This window comes from Mizuhopecten yessoensis, unplaced genomic scaffold (assembly GCF_002113885.1).
Source record: "Mizuhopecten yessoensis strain PY_sf001 unplaced genomic scaffold, ASM211388v2 scaffold6647, whole genome shotgun sequence".
NCBI lineage: Eukaryota > Metazoa > Mollusca > Bivalvia > Pectinida > Pectinidae > Mizuhopecten > Mizuhopecten yessoensis.
The window spans coordinates 1,068,289-1,080,602 of record NW_018406654.1 but is presented as its reverse complement, the minus strand read 5'-3'; the positions used below and the strand labels follow the sequence as shown (position 1 = coordinate 1,080,602).

Genomic DNA, 12,314 nt, shown 5'->3' with positions numbered 1-12,314 from the left:
GCCATATATGTATAACTATATTTGAATTTACGGAGAATATCAAGGAAACTCTTTAATCTGATCTGCAACTTTTAATGTTCACTCCCTCGTATCAACTTAATATGGCGGGCACCAATATCACTGGCATTTGATCTGGGTCCCCCGGCCGTTTTGTAAATGCTTTGAAAACAACCAGAATGAAATAACAGATCATAAGCCTAATCGCGATCAATTTAGCGGGAGTTATTGAAATAAATACCGGCAAATTAGTGGCATTTAGATCCAGCCATTCTGCAGTAATGAAATAATTCCCCTACCCAACGAACTGTGATCCATCATCCGTGAACGGGGCTTTGATGGCCGCTATAGCCTCCCTCCCAACTCCTCGTCCTCCGAAACGTCCCTCCCAACAATTATTTATGCATGAGAGTTGTACCACTGGCATTTATATTGCAGACCTACTCCGTTCTCATTTTCCGTATATAGTGTGTCCCTGTTGTCATGTCACACATGTGAACTTTCCTGTTTGGCATTTGTCCTGAATTTTCTCATCATAAGTTGTCCTTTGAAACAAATCTACTGAGGCATTACTTTGCAGTGGTTATTTTTCCCCTTATATGATATTATGAATGAACATTGGGTATGGACTTTGTCTTAATTGCACTCATTCTGTTGTACATGCAAGGATCAATTTCTATGTTTACTGACAAAAGCATTTCCCTAGTAACATGATGCGCATCCTTCATCACAAATACATTCTGACCGTTTCTCCCGAGTGAAACTTACATATGTTGCTCGGATAGATTATTCTCATTTTCGGAAATTATTTCCCTGGTGACCTTTCCTTGCATGCTAAGTGAAGGGGCCTTACCAACAGAGGCTTCTAGGCGAAATAAACAGTTCAGTCAAATGACCAAAGTGGGTTGTTTTTTCAGCTGTCCATACATTTCCAGTCATAATTCGACAGCCCAAAACCATCATGTATTTAATTTGTTCACCCCTGAAATTTCCAAAATGAACTATTCCAACTTCCAAGTCTGTGTCTGTGCCTTAAGGTATTAATGAGTTTATGGAGAGAAAAAATATTACTTAATTTTATCCTATTTTTTCTTTTAATTTATTATATTTGTATAAAGTTTATTTCATAACACCTTTCAACTGAAATGAGGCCTTTTAAAAATTGTGTACCCCCNAGAGCTGATTTTCACCGATCACCGAAATTTATTTGTTTCATTTTTTTGTTTCTTTATTAAACTTTACCAAAATATTTACTTAATTAGCAACTTTACCCAAGATGATTTATTGACAAATTAACAGTGTTTTTTTCTTTTTGTCTGATTGGACCATACCAACTCTATGTTTCGTAATTGATTTCTGTCAATTTAATTCTAACAGTGACGAAACGAATAAATCCAATTCATCACATCCTTTGCAACAAGTAACTGATACAAATCCAATTTTATTCTTCTCATTTAATTTTTTTCATTTTTGTTTGGTTCTTTCAATGTAATTCTGTAATTTAGGATGGTCGGGTGGCGCAGTGGAGAGCGTACTAATGCCTTTCACCAAGGCGGCTGGGGTTCAACTTGAAAAGGTATGGGATCACCTGCCCGACCACGTGGGTTTTCTCCGGGTACTACGGTTTCCTCCCACAGTAAGACCCCTCTCACGCCAACATCCAGGCCAACAAGAGTGTTTAGTATAAGTTGTAAAAACTTGTTTCCTAATTGTAGTAAATAAAGTTCATATTTAATATAATTCTATTCAACAGCACAACTGACAATTATTTAACCCTTTCACCATTGTAGACCATAATAGACTCATCCATATCAATACATGGGAGAGTCTACTAAAGTTACTTAGGGGTGGAAGGGTTAAGGATTCAGTTTGATAGATTTCCCAGTATACAAATTTTGTTTTCTATAAACAAATAAAAAGACACTGTTATTGCATACAACATGATTTTATCTACTGTTTACCGAGGAACTGAGTCTGGTTGACAATCACTGTACTGCAGTTGAACTACAGAGCTGCAAACAACTTAAAAATTCATGGGATAAACTCTGGCCCATAAAGTCTGATAGAATTGTATGTTGGACATTTGGCTGTGAAAATTCACATAGCACAGTTGAAATTTCACAGATGTAGGATGTTGATAGTATGGAATATTAACATGTAAGATTTTTTTATTTTTTTTAAACTGTATTTACTACACAAATAGGTTCTGGACATTGTATTTGCAAAAGCAGATAAGAAACTTGACTGGTATATAATGAAATTTGATGTCTGGAGAGTTTTCGATAGAAATGATCTTTACAAGAATCGATTCGAAACTTCTACTTTTTGGCTGTGACCGCCAGATGATAATGTTCACGAACCGAAAATGTCTTTCGAATGGCTTGGTTTGTTAATGTTATTTTTCTGAAAAAAATCCAATATCCACATTTCTTGTACAGTTTCATTCGCGATCACAGCCAATACAGAAAAACGAGCACTGCCAACCGGGCTGAATGGCAGAGAGTGGCTCTGCAGTGAAGGGGAAAATCGTTTTTGATTGCTGCATCATACATCGGTGGCAAAATGGACCCCGATTAGGAAATGTACGTCGATCCTGGGACAACGATACAAACATTTGTATCCCACGAGTATCACCAGCATTTTTTTCCCATACAGACGTTCGATCCAGTTACCACCCCTATGTAATTAGAATTGGCTCCATCTTTCATTGATTTCGCTCCATCCAACACGATTTACAGGGGTGAGAGGCTAACTCAGTTGTCGGTGCCTCGCCTAATTTACTGGTATTATACTCCTTGAGAGATAGCATCCATCATTATGATTTGGTGATCAAAATTCATTGCCTCAACGTCGTCTTTCAATTCGGTTCTGACATCTTGTTCACAATCGCGACGCGAGATGTCTTGATGTTGTTACTAGGTTTCCTCATTGAGCATTTTTTAACAAAGATTTTCTCATTTTTAATCTTTAACATATCTCATCTATTCAGCTACCATTGTTAAAAACAGTACAAGTTTAAACATGAAGAGTAATAAATATTGGCACACTTCAAAATATTTATTTTTCATCTGCTTTCCAAAAAGTAAAAGTTAAAAATAAACAAAAGATTTCATGCATAAGACAGTTTTCTTTTTTAACACTTCTCTGCTTTACATATGAACGTGTTACATCACGCTATGAAGTTCAAGAAAATCATTAACCCATTCACCCCTAATGTCACATTTAAACCTTACCAAATCAATGACTGGGCAAATCCAGTTTAAATATGTAGGAGTGAAAGAGTTAAGGACCTCAGCATTTGGTAAGCTAGTTTATTCAATCTTCATTAACCCATTCACCCCTAAAGTCACATTTGAACCCTACCAAATCAAAGACTGGGCAAGTCCAGTTTAAATATGTAGGGTTGAAAGCCAGTTAAGGGATTTCTCAAAAATGGCCTTACAGTTAATATGAGAGGTTGAATATTACAAAAGCGATTTAATTTGTAAGAATTTCAATTCAAGCCAATCAGAGGACGGACCGGTGACATCCTGGTTTGAACTTCCCGAGTGTTTTTCTGAGAAGGAAATTGACAAAACAGGACACTTAAAATTTCATTTGACAGAATCACAAAATCCTCTAAATACGCTAAGGCCAATAAAATTAAATATATGTCTACATTTCCTTCACCTACCCTGTCTAATTTTCCACCAATTTTTTATAAGGCCTTGAAATATAATAGTTTGTTTCTTGTTCCATCTGGTAGAATTGGTTTAGTAGGGAATATTTTTGTTTTATGGCATATTTTTTCATAATAAATATCTTGATTTTCACATTGCTTGTCTAAAATTGACGAAAAAACTTTAGGGTATAGCTGTGGAAAATTTGGCTTGACAGGAAACCAGAAACACACCATATATATATATTTAGGCCTTAAGAACTATTAAAGACCTCAAAATCTGTGTCTCCTACTATATATCCTTTGTGAAAATGACATTTTTAAGTTGATTATTCACATTTTCATATACCAATCTTACATACTGATTATATAATTATACCATAATCAATCATTTCTGGGTCTATATACATCTCCACAGCAGGTAATACTTGATTTAATACATCAAAATATCAGGTAAATGTATATGTACCATACACACTCTAGCATCCATTTAATCCTGCACATGCTTTTTTCCCCCCATTTATAGAAATAGGAAGTCTGTTGTGTAAGATTGGCTTTAATTCAATACAATGACAGGTTTTGTTGCAAAAACTAGCATTGCTCCAAAAGGCTTTTACAATACCTATATTACACAATATTATCATTACTACTTAATATTTTTCTAGTTTTACCAGTCCCTATGATTCCTATTCCTACTGGAATAAATATTTCCTTCATAGCTTAATACCAATAATTTACGGAGTAAGCCAAAATACGCTAAAAGCTCACATAAATATCCCGGTACTGTTAGGCCAACCCGGAGTGGTAAAATGTATCAAACAGTTTCTGACTAGAAACATGTTACACAACAACCAAGCTAAGTGCCACACAGCCGTACACCTCATATACAGTAGCAACATTTATTTGTATAGAGCAAAATTTTACCAAGTTTGTGTCACTTGATAGTTTTTTCAATATACCATTCTTATCCTCCAATAAACCCAGGGGGTTAAAATATAGTCTCTAATTACAGAACTAAACTATCACAGACAAGGCTGGGCTTATCAATTAACTTAATCAATCACCCCTGAAGACACATTTGAACTCTTCCAATTCAAAGGTTGGAATAGTCAATTATGAAATTTCAGGGGTGAATGAGTTAACAGGCATGGGCTTATTGACTGATAAATATGGAAGTACTCTTTCTTGATTCCCCGCATTCAAGTATCTTTGAACCAATATGAAAGTTCCAATAGACCAAACTGTGACAATATGGAGCATGTTAAATACATCAAGGGGAGATAACCATGAACAGAAAAAACGACAAAAGTACTGCAAAATTTAGCCACAAACACCTCAAGGGGAGGCCTTGCAAAAGATTACAAGGGGACGTAACTCTTGATAATCATACACCATAAAAATACTTTGACAACTTGAACTCTGGTATTGTGTGGATCATGATAACTTCAATATAAAGTTAAGATACAGAAAATCTTACTAAAGATATTTTTACGATTTTTATTGTGGCCAGATTTCCAAACAGGACAGGTATTTTTCAAAATTAGATCGTGTTCACTAATTAGTCTTTGATTACTGGTGACTTCAAAACCTTCCTGCATTCGACAGGAGACATCATGATGGGTACAATATAGTACCTTTTAATAGGAGGGATCAGAAAGTCTTTCCTTTTGTTTTGCCGTCATCTCATTTTCCTATTTTTGTCTTTATTTATATTGACTTAACATTAAAAAAGTCTGTCCTTGTGTATTGACAATCTGGCATGTGATTGGCCTATTTTATATTGTTAATGATGAAACAAACACAAAGGGGACAAAAAACCAAGACGCCGGTGCTAAAATCTATAGAACACAACTAATGCATGTAATTCTTGATTTATTATGACAAGGGCGAATAACTCCTGTTAAACAAATACTATAAAATTATAAAATTATTTCAAACAGCTATTATTGAAGTACAATCTGGGGTCAGTATCTACACTGTGTCCTGTGAAGGCATTCATCAGCCCTGAGGGCTTTTACTGAAGTGAAATATTACAAAGAGCTTCGGTCATTATACAATAAGTGCCCCACTTTTGCCAATTATTTTGAAATCCCTAGAGGCCCAAATTGAGTCAACTGGTCCTTCGACCATCTGGCTACATCATGATCAGCCCCCGTATCATTTGATAGCAGATTGAGTAAAACGTACAGATAGTCACATAAAATGCAGGCTTTTAACTACCACTTAACTAGCATATTAAATGACAAATTGGAAAATCTATAACAGCTGGTTTTTTTTGAATAATTGTTATTTCATATTTTAAGCTATAATTCACAGATACAGTAGATGTCCTCTTTTTGAATCAGATTTTAAAAAAAAAAAACATTTCAAAAACTGACCTTGAATTGATTCATATAATTATGTATCTACACTTTCACCACCGTAGACGATAATGGACTCATCCCAATAAATGCATGGTAGAGTCTACTTAAGTTACCTAGGGGTGAAAGGGTTAAGTTACATGTAACAGTCTAACATACAGTTTGATAAGGGAATTTTTTTCCAGTCAAATAAATATTCACCATTCACTCTTAAAATTCATTTTCGCCTTGTAAATTTATTTCACACTTCCCATAAACTTACTATATATTGTATGCGTTTCACCATTACTTAGTCATGATAAATTTGCCCTCATTTAGGAAGGTGAAAAAGGTTCAAGTCAAACTGCAGAAAAAAAAATTCCGAGTAAACAGTATTTGTTATAGAAATAGTAAAATTGATTTATTTTTAGAATACCGGTAAAACACATAGCAAATGCATTACGAGCAATCAACAGAACCCAATCTCTAAAAAACAACTTCCCTATCTAAAATGAACAAAGGGCAATAACTCCATATATCATGGGGAATGTGACTCAATTTTAGCAATTGTAGGAAGTCCTAGCATACAAAATTCAACAATGGTAGGTGACAGAGTATATGAAATATCTGGGCAAATACACAAATAGAAAAAAAATACAAATTATTCAAAATATACAAAATGTGTATGACATGTCCATCTTACCAGACATTAAAATTATTTCTGTAGCCCTTCCTAATCAAGTAAGTACCTAAGCATGACAACTAGCGGCGCCACCTTGTAGAGAATTCCAGCATCTGTCCGACACACCAGACCATCCCTAACACACGGCCAAATCCCAAAATACACGGAAAGATTTTAACACAAATTGTCATAGCTGTTACAAACAATACCAAACTGTTATTCTCCCACGAAACATTTTCCCCGGAAATGTAATTGCACGGTTTTAACGCAACGTGTCACATACCAAAAGAGAGGCCAAGTGTCTTTTGCTCTCGGGAAAATTCGTAAATCGAGTTAGGACGTTATTTAACAGATTGTCCGGGGAGAAGTCAAAAGCAGTGCTTGAATTATTGATAGGAAATAACATTTACGACTCATTTTTACGGCCAAAGATCGGACTTGAATTTACGTTTGGTATAATATAATAGCATTGACATTACAGATACTGATGTACATGTTACACTTCAATGCCAACAGACCATCACAATAACTGACACTACACAGTTTCTCTGATCTGTTCTCATGTGTGATGCTAAGAACAAAAAGAAAATTTCACAAAAGTTGACGTTTAAGGATCCATGCCCCACTGCACTGCCGTTTTTTTCCTATATACATTTACCTCCCCTTAAATAACTCACCCCTGAAGACACATTATGAACTCTTCCAATTCAAAGGAATGAATTCACCTCCGGTTGGAAATAAATGTTTCCGTTGACCAGATACCTCCATCTGTTACAGTGATAGTGTAACATTCGAAGTCCAGGGTTCGAATCCCGGTCTGAAAACATTTGTTGAATAGTTTTATTTCATCATCATTATTTTTCCCTCGAGGTACGGTTCTCTTTTCAGAAATGATTTATGAAGTCTCCAATACTTAGTTACAGTTTTAAGCAGTAGTGCGAGTATCCTTAACGTACTCAGTTTTACTTTTACCCATTCCCTCCTCGAGTCACATCTGAACCTTACCAAAGGTCTGGTCCCTACCAAAAGTAGAACTTCCGACCTTCCCACAGCTTGTACCAAGTCAGGAAGTATTTTAACTCAGTCACCCCTGAACATTTATAATGAACTATATCAACCTTTGATTTGGAAGAGTTCTAATGTGTCGTCAGGGGTGACTGAGTTAAAAGTCCAATACCTCTTTCTGTGTCAAACCACAGCTCCAGGAACTGGGTATACACCACTGAGTCATTTGTCCTTAATCCAAAGTAAATTTTGTGAAACTTCTTCATTAAAAAATATCATATTTCAAAGTCTATCTATATATATATAGCTTAGTCCCTCCCCTGACACTCTCAGATAAAACTCATTTCAACCGCTTCTCCCCATTAAGCCCCCCCTCCCCCCACATATTATTTCTATACTGTATCTAGACACCAATTACCACCCTCGATCCCCATCACCACTCATTCCATCGAAAATATGTTTTTCTTCATCATTTCCAGTATCTTCTAGACCCCATCTTCTAGCAAATCCCTACATAACCACCCCAACTCAACCATCAACTCACCATATTTCTAGACCCCCTCCCCCTCCAAACAAATTGTGTCCACACTCCCTCCAACAAATACTTCTGCCCCCTGCGACCCCTCCCCGACAAAGTTATTTCTTTGCTATTTCTAGCCCCTTCTATCAACTTTGACACCTTCACTTGTGCCAGTGACCATTCCATATGTATATACACATTGTATAAGATACCAAAAATGGGTGGAGCTGCTCTCTAAATTTTGAATCAGCTTGCATCCAATTAAATTATTTCCATTTTTACTCATTCACCCCCGAAGACATATTTAAACTCTTCCAATTCAAAGGTTGGAATAGTTCATTATGAAATTTCAGGGGTGAATGAGTTAATCTTAATTTGAAAATATTTCTCTCAATAAATTGTTATCGCAAAAATGTTCCAGGATGACATAATATAGTGTCATTAAACTCCAAAATATAAATCATGCTGTTTTGTTCAAATCAAGCTCTTCTTATGTCACTTTTAAATGAAATTTAAAACAAAAACATGCATAAATCTTTTCAAAACTCACCATGAAAACAGTAGATTTTCATTCCAAAGAATTCTAAGGAACCAAGATGGCAGACGTCAATTTTTTCTGATGTCCCAATTTGATATGAGTGTTTCTAACCCTTTTCAATTTTGAAGGAAATGTCTGTTTGAAAGTCTTCCTCATTCAAATCTGGTACTGGTGATATTTTGAAATTGCCAACGCCCATACTGGAAACATCAAATGACTTCCGTTTTTCCTGCCGAAGCCACAATGGGCGACGCGACGAAACAAATGACGAAATTGATCTGTCCTTCAGAGTAAATGTCAGCACTTCACTCATCAATGTTGGAAATTTGATCATATTAATTACAAATTTTCCATGAAATGTCATCATTTTGCATGTCAGAAACATTGTCAACATCAATATTTTTTGTTGCACGTGTACAGCAAGTGGTATTAATACGCCAACAGAATCTGTAGCATTTAGTGTCCAGACATGTGCAGTCTTCGGAAATGTGAATAAAACAGTTGTTCTGGTATGTAACAGTATCTATACCATAAAAAGTCTTCCTACTATATTTATATAATGACCAATAATGACCATTCTAGTCCAGAAAAAAAAAAAATCAGGAATATTTTTCTACTTCTTGACACAAATTTGATCTTCCCCAGAGCTATAATATTCGTTACACAGAGTACCGGTAGCCCATGAATATAAACCACGAGTGGTTATACTGCTAGCTTCGGCAAACACGATTAAAACTATTACGATGGAAATGTCCCAGTCCGACTGCAGCCACTTCTGTCACTGTTTATACACAGAATGTTATACGCTGGCACCCGGGTTCGGGTTCGGTTCTGTAGACTGCTGTCGCGGTTGGTCGGCTGGTGTGGTGGGCACCAACACGCTCGAATGATTCCAATAACTATCTGCATCAGAGATCAGAAATGTTCCAAATGCGTCCCCGAGTACTAATTTGCCTGGATTTATCAATTATCGGCCAGTGTGCTCCATTAAAGGTCAGCCGACCACATAACAAAATTCTGCCCTAAAACTATAGACCCTGGAGTGCCCTAACAGCCCCTACATAGTCTAGGACCCCAGGGAGCCCTTATGGTCCAACATACTCAAGGTGACTTTGGGCAGGAAAACGCGCCTTTCCTTGTCGTTGTCATCAAGTCTAATCACTTATCTATCGAAACAGAAAAACACTCACATTTAGTCCATGTAGCTGAATGCCATCAAGTGCTAAAGCCCCTTAACTCGTGTTTGCTATGGGCCTTATATTCAAGCATCCTTACACATGAATAACCCAGACTTATTCCACGAAACAGTGTATACACGCTATCAGGCCTCCATTTTTAACACACAAGTACAAAACTTTGTCTAGTGTAGGACTTCAAATGCTGTGTCATTTTGTAGTAACCTGCACGGGATCTGATAAGTACCATCAACAGAACCATAGTGTCCCACATTATACACACCCCTTAGGGATCTAGCTATTAATACTCCCCGGTACTTAAGGGGTCCTCCTATTTTCAACAGCTTTTAAGGTTCAGAGTACAATCTGTGAAGGGCCAAGTAATAGAAAACCTCCACAGCATTAAGCAACCTGACTACAAAATGTGGGTCCTCGGGATCCAGTAACTGTCTAAAATCCTAAGGAATTTTGTACTGTAATCTGTGGCCCTATGGGATCCAGCAATGGTCGAAATCCTGTAGATCTTTACCTTAATCGATGGCCCTCGGAGATCCAGCAATGGTCTAAATCCTTAAGATCTAAACATCATCAGTGGCCCTTGGAGATCCAGCAATGGTCTAAATCCTTAAGATCTAAACATCATCAGTGGCCCTTGGAGATCCAGCAATCTTGCAAAATATTAAACGAAAATGAAATTCCATTCCTGTTCCTTTGGGATCTGCCTTTAACTGTCCTCAAAGTCCTGATCAGATGATGTATCTGGGCTGTCAAGCTTCAAACTGCAGAATTGAACCGCTATATTTGGGTGTGACACTGTAGATACATGTAATGCTATATAGTACAAGTACATCTTTCAGTTTTTAACACTGTCTGCTAAACATGTATGCATAATTACCAGTAACTGTCAGTCGTGCCAAAAGCCTAATAGTGTGTTCTGACAAACCACGCATTGATGGTCCTGCACGTGGTTCCACATCCTTCATCCCTGAGCTAGGCCTTAACTAGTCGATACACGCCCCCTCACACAAACACACATGTGAATATATATATATATATATATATATATATATGGTACACATGATTTTACATATGTCTCAAACCATCCGTGTTTGGCCCCTATATAACTCCTGTGAGGCTCTGTCAGAGGGAGACCCCAATTAGTATCAACTGTTTCAATTTTTATTCGAACTTTAGGCCGTTGGCCCATCAGTATATACAATACATATTATACACAAATCATGGCCAATGTACAGAGAATGAAGACAATCATATTCCATTATAATACCTTTAATTTGTTTGCCTCATAGATGAATTGTTTCAACGATGGTAATAACACATTTTGCTGAGAAATACATGGATTTAACCAAACATCACTAAGACTGTGTAATACACACACACAAATCTATAAGGACAAAAAAAATAAAAATATGTTTCCACTTTTGGCTCTCAAAAAGTTTTAAATGTATATTTGGTTGTAGGCTTATAGAGAGATAAGCAAAATTATTTTGCAAGGTGTTTCAGATTTTAAAGTGCTTATTTGAAACAAGCTGAATAAAGATCATGATAGATTTATGCATCACCGAAAATCTTCCCATAGACCCCTCATGCAAATTACTACAAAAATATCAATATATCCTAACAAATATGAGTTTTTTGGCTGATGAAAATGACTTTGTGACGATCTGTGAAAATCAACTTTGATTTCCCGCTACGTGATCTAAGCTGCCATCAGTTCCTCGACTTTAGACTCTGGAGTACAGTGAGGTGTCATGTGACAATTGTCTGTCCGGACATCACAAAGTTCATTTTCAGTTTTCGTAAATGGCCCCCAGAAGGATCTCGCTTCCTCCCTGTGCACTTGTAATTATAATCTAAAATATCTTATCATGGACAGATGTGAAGTACTGACTCACTATAAGCTACACTAATACCTTAACTCATTCACCCCTGAAATTTCATAATGAACTATTCCATCCTTTGATTTGGAAGAGTTCAAATGTGTCTACAGGGGTGAATGAGTTAATGAGGAACCATGACATTTTACAAATATCACAGGCAAAATCCCCGAAACCTGAGAGCAATGGGCCATTTTCAGCAAACTTTTGTAAATTTTAAAAATTAGAAAGGTCATTATATGTGAAATTTAATGAAAACAGAAATTTAGATGGAGCTAATTTCAGTTTAAAGGGGTCCCAGAGTCCCAGGGCCTTTCACAGAATAAATCTAATAACAAATACCTTTTGCATAAAATTCATTATAATTTTGCTCTCATTTTAGCACACTGGTTGAACTCAGAAGAAAAAAAAATCCTTTTGTTTCTATGACATTTCACAAGTGCTACATATTTAACTTGGTTTTATTGCAGGGGGTAAGGGGTGGGGGGAGAAGGGAGGGAGGAGG

General features: G+C 36.5%; 1 protein-coding gene across 12 annotated transcripts in view; it reads right to left on the bottom strand.

The window, feature by feature from the left end:
• Positions 1 to 12,314, bottom strand: part of LOC110452383 (talin-1-like) — a 179,057-nt gene that overhangs the window by 106,837 nt on the left and 59,906 nt on the right. Inside the window, exon 1 of one of the 12 annotated variants that reach the window (XM_021500872.1) lies at positions 8,752 to 10,901. The exons of the other annotated variants lie outside the window; for them this stretch is intronic. The gene's annotated coding sequence lies outside the window, so the exon portion shown is untranslated. Of the gene's footprint in view, positions 1 to 8,751; positions 10,902 to 12,314 lie in introns of those variants that run through there. 12 annotated transcript variants of the gene reach the window in all.